The sequence below is a fragment of the Oreochromis niloticus genome, linkage group LG3, assembly GCF_001858045.2.
Source record: "Oreochromis niloticus isolate F11D_XX linkage group LG3, O_niloticus_UMD_NMBU, whole genome shotgun sequence".
NCBI classification, from domain to species: domain Eukaryota; kingdom Metazoa; phylum Chordata; class Actinopteri; order Cichliformes; family Cichlidae; genus Oreochromis; species Oreochromis niloticus.
In genome coordinates this window covers 66,739,728-66,745,554 of record NC_031967.2, presented here as the reverse complement: position 1 = coordinate 66,745,554, position 5,827 = coordinate 66,739,728, and positions in this window count along the sequence as shown.

Here is a 5,827-nt window from a genome sequence, read left to right as displayed (position 1 = left end):
TATGGAAGTTGACCTGGAAGTTCCAAGGTCAAAATGGGAGACGCCCCAAAGGGTGATGGAGAATGACCGGGCTAAGATCCTGTGGGACTTCCAGATACAGACGGACAAAATGGTGGTGGCTAACCAACCGGACATAGTGGTGGTAGACAAACAGAAGAAGACGGCTGTAGTGATCGATGTAGCGGTTCCGAATGACAGCAACATCAGAAAGAAGGAACACGAGAAGCTGGAGAAATACCAAGGGCTCAGAGAAGAGCTTGAGAGGATGTGGAGGGTGAAGGTGACGGTGGTCCCCGTGGTAATCGGAGCACTAGGTGCAGTGACTCCCAAGCTAGGCGAGTGGCTCCAACAGATCCCGGGAACAACATCAGAGATCTCTGTCCAGAAGAGCGCAGTCCTGGGAACAGCTAAGATACTGCGCAGGACCCTCAAGCTCCCAGGCCTCTGGTAGAGGGCCTAAACTTGATGGACAGACCGCCTACATGGGCGAGCGGGAAATTAAAAAAATATATATATATATATATATACGTGTGTGTGGGTGATTTGTTTGATTGATTCTACTTTTTCAAAATTCTGTATTGAGTGCTTGTGCCAGAATGATGCCGATTGATTAAACTGATTACAGCATGTCATCATGATCATGAAGGATCATGTTCATCAATTCAACCTTCAGTGATGTTCTATGAGGAACAAAATATCTCAGACTGGTTTCAATTTGGCAGATCTACATGTCTGTGGACCACATTTAGCCATAACTAATTGTGTAGTCTCAGTCTCAGGTCCACCTTACCTCTGCAAAATTTTAGGTGTGTTGTAATTTTTGACGATTGCCATAACTGAGTGTTAAATCTCACAGCACTGTTGATTGGGATTTAGCAAACAAGTTGTAAACATAAATAATTAGTTGGGATTAGGAGATGTCTAAGCAAACAAAATAATCACACTTAACCTACATTAATACAATGAATTTTTCTGACTTCTTTCTGCATGTGAAACCACAGAAACAACTTCCTGTTGTTGATACCAGTTAACTGTAGACTGAGGGTGATGAGACCTCTGACCACAGTGTGTCCTGGTTTGGCTAACAGAAGTGTTCATGTTGTGAGAACAACATGCATTGTGCTCTGTGGTGAAGCGTCTCAGTCTGTATTAGAAGAAGATGGCAGCTTTGTGGTCGTCTGCCTCCCATGTTCACAGAAACACCCACCAGCTCTTTCAGGTCAAAAGATTTTCAGTAGAGGTGGTAAGAAGTGGAAAAAACTGAAAACCCACAGCTGTGTATGAAGGTTACTGCTTAATATCTGATTAAACCAAAATAAAAATGGGCTGCCAGAGCTATAGCATAACAATAAAAAAATACTAAAAATATTTTTTTTCTGGATTTAGTGCTTTCAGTGGGAGAAACATTTCTTCCCTCATCCAAGTGACTTCTTCAGTCTCATCTTCTGTCTCAGAGGTGTTACGACCCCTTCTGTTAGGGGACAGGGAGGGGTAACATACATAAGCCCTCACACAGGAAACTAAGTGAAATAAAGGTTTTATTGCGAATTTCAAACAGAAAACCAACAGGGCCACGTTCTGCCGACCACTGGGCATTTAATCAGCACACAATTAACTAACACACATGTGAGTGAAAAACTAAAGCTAACCTCACAAGCAGTAACAACACCAAACTCTACTCCAGTTAAGTTCAACCATAGACAGAGAATAACAAGCAAACTTTGACACTATGAACAGAGTTTAGTGAGCAAAGTTCAAAGAGAGGCAAAAGAAAAAAAAGCTGTCTCACTTTCTCCAATGCTAAGGGCCGTATCAGCAGGTTTCCTCAATCTTATAAACAGTACATTTGCAAAATGACAGAAGCCAAATGAATGAGCAATGAGCTAAGAGGTCAGTTCTTTGATCATTAAATGGTAAATGGCCTGGTATTTGTATAGCGCTTTACATATTCCAGTCATCCACCCATTCACACATGGGTGGAGTGGGTGGATATCATAAACCACCCAGTCACACTCTGGTGATGGCAAGCTACATTGTAGCCACAGCCACCCTGGGGTCCACTGACAGAACACTGGCGCCACCGGGCCCTCTGACCACCACCAGTAGGCAACGGGTGAAGTGTCTTGCCCAAGGACACAACGAGCAAGCCGGGGCTCAAACTGGCAACCTTCCGATTATAAGGCAAACTCGCAACTCTTGAGCCATGATCGCGTGTATTAATATACAAAATGTCAGAACAGAATCAACCTTTTGGGATTTACTTACGTGGATGGTTGAGCATGCATTAAGACAAATAAAACAGCAGTCTTAACATTGTACATGCAATTATTTCTATGTGTTTAATTGTGCAGGGAGTGATCCAGCTGCAGCAGTGAGAACAGAAACCATTAATTATGGAGAAATAGCCATCACACCAAAAAATATTAAATTACTGTAGTCTTCCTCAGTAACATAAGTATGAGTTGTACTGTTACATATTTGTCAGCTAATACTACTATCTACCTGTATAAACCTGAGCCTACAGTCCCACATGCTACAAATCCCTTTTCGAGAGAACACACAAGTAATCTTTCTGTTTGTGTATACATATCAACACAAGACTGACAACACAAGCTGAGAATCAACAAAGTGACAGATATAAATGGAGGCTATAAACCTACAAGCCTGCCAGCTCATCACTGCCTTGATTACCTATTAAAGATCAGGTTCTGGCTGCTGGGCTGGGGTCTGTCCAGACTCAACATCACTTTAACATGATTCTCTGGTTCTTCACCAGCTTTGTGGCAACATGCTGTCTGTGCAGATGTTGTCAATGTTCAATTTGAGGTCCTCTGTGATTTTCTGTTTACAAGTGACTTGGTCAAACTTTAAACACCCACGTCTCCTTTCATTGCCACTACTCACCATTACTCTATTAAGCTCTCACCTCTATCTCACCCAGGGAATACTGCAGAGAGAGAGAGAGAGAGAGAAAGCAGCAATCGTGTGGCCTTTTAATGTAATTTAAAGCACATGATCAGCTAATTGCTACAGTGGGTTTCAGATTTGAGTTTTCTAATTTTTTTCAGTGTGTTATGAAGCAGTTAAAGTGCGGAAACTATGCAAGCTATATAACTATGAGGTGGTTCTCTCTAAACTCTGGTCTGATTTGGGACTGTGTGTGATGCAGGGGTGGAGATTGGAGGTGTTGATTGAACTACAAAGCTTGTAATCATGTTTCCTGTTGTTTGAACTGTGTGTGTTTGTGTTCAGACTTTAAACCAGAGCCAGACGTTGTCTACTCTTCACTGAAGTAGTCCACCAGTCCAACCACTGATGTCCCCCTAGCACCTCAGACCAGAGGACATCCATATGCCACAGAGAAGGAGCTTGAAGGATAGACTGGCCGCAGAAGAAGTATATATATATATAAATATACAATATTTCTTTCCAATTCCCCCATTGACATGTGTTTAAAAAAACATATCCTATTTTAAGAGGAGTTTAAATTTTAACTTGAAATAAAAAATGATGAAAGACATTAATGCACTTAATATATTATTATTTGTAGTATCTGGTTTCTATCAGCTGAATAAATTTTTGTTCTCATTTGTTTTCCTTGTGTGGTTCTGTGGGTTTCACCACGTTGTTAGATGGAAAATGTAACTTCTTTCGGTTTGGTTGTGGCTAACCGATACACGCCTCATTTCACTGCAGAAAACAAAGAATAGGCATTAAACCAGAACTACAGCAGTAAATGTAACCTGCCAAGAAGGTGAAGATGTTTGATGCCTGTTTTTCTTTATTCACCCAGAACTAAATGATAGGAGAAAAACTCTGAATGCAGATAATAACTTTCTTTTTCTTTTCTTAATTTTAGGCAGAAAAAAAAGAAACACAGCTTCTTAAACATGAATCATTGCATTTTCCATTTTATTTATATAGTGAAGAGCAGAGCAAAACCATGTAGATACAATACTTCAATAAGATTTACCTAATGTCAGTCATCTTAAGTCTGTATTGCCTTTGGTTATTAGACTGAGAAGCCTATCCAAATAACGCTTTTTGCCATAGGGCAAGACAAGTGGCAAAGGTTTGCATGAACTTGGGAGAGAGGACATGAGATGTCCAAAGAATATCTCATAAGGCCTTATGTTGTGGATCTAAGTGTATCATTGAGGTCAACTCTCTGTGGTCCTGATATATAAACAGTAGCGTAGGGGGCACTGGTACAAATGTGGTTTAAGTTGATGATAACTGTTTTAGCTGTACCCAGCAGTATTTCAAAGGTGAAAGCCATTCCACTTCAAAGGTATGTGATTTTATGAAAGAAACAACCAGGAAGACCTGGTGTTTTATTATTGATATACTTTGCAATAACTCCGTTTACAGTGGTTTTGTTTATTTTAATTCAATTCATAAGAAAGTAACTTGTTTTCAGTTTGTTTTCTCTGTTCCAAAAACCGAATGAGGGACAAGTTTTGTGTAGGACACAGTTGTGATGATATTTTATAGTCCAGGGAGCACTTTTAAAGACCTTTTATGACTCTGTGCTGGTATCCATAATTTTTCATATTGGAGCAGCAGTTTATCGGCAGCTGAGAGGAAGAGGTTGGATAAACTCATCAGGAAGGCCAGCTCTGTTCTGGGATGCATCCTGGACCCAGTGCAGGTGGTAGGAGACAGAAGGACTCTGGCCAAAATAACATCTCTGATGGACAGAGTCTCCCACCCCATGCATGGAAATGTTGCTGAACTGCAGAGCTGCTTCAGTGACAGACTGCTGCATCCTAGATGCATGAAGGAGCGTTTCCGCAGGTCCTTCCTCCCTGCAGCTGTCAGACTGTACAATCAAATGTGCGCCCAACAAACATAGATGTTGACATCTGCGCTGTAACTTGCACTATTTCATCAACCGATTCACACTACAACGTGGGTTTGTATCTTATCTGTATTTAATTTTAATAACTGGACAGTACTCTGTTTTGGTAACCATTGTCCTTGATGTAAATATGTAAAACATTGTATATGTTTCTGTTCTGTGTCGTGTGTACTGTTTATTTGTATATGTGTCTTTCTTTTTGCTGTTACATCCAAATTTCCCCTTGTGGGATGATGCTGATTCTATTCTATTTATAATTTAATTGGAACCAAAAGCAGAAATATTGGGCATTAAAAAAAAAGCCACATTCAAATTATTTTCATCAGATGCATTTCTTGTTTATATTAGAAGATGTACAGCCTAATCAGAAAGTCCTTAAACCTCAGTTTCCACAGTCTGTTTCATCACCATCCTGACCACATATTTAGATTAAATTAATCTTTATTAAGTTATATATAAAACAGTCACTGTATCTGGAATTGCACATATACAGCTTTGTCTTTTTACTTTTTCTTCAAAAACCCCAGGATGTATTGTTGATTGAAGGCCAACATCTCCCTCTAGTGGTCATATATAAACCATGTGTGAGGATGGTGTTAATGTAAAATGTGAATCATAGTGTTCCAGTCAGTCATCAGTGTGTCTCTGCACAGCTGTAATTAAAATGTGTTCAGAGGGCCTCAGTGTCTGAATGGTTCCAGTTCAGCTCCATAACAGCAGCGTCCCTGGTTTGATTCCTGTGTTTCAGCTCATATCTGCCTCTCTCACTGAGGGGGACGTAACTACATGGACATGGATTTGTTCATCAACCAAACTCACTGAGAGCAAAGGATATTTTGCATTTAATTAATTTTTCTTTTTCATTTTTGTGAACTGATAAATGTCTGATGCAGGTCACTGTGTTAAAAAAATGTTTACATTTCTTTTTTCTTTCTTTTTTTTTTTGGTAGGATTTAGGCCCCACTC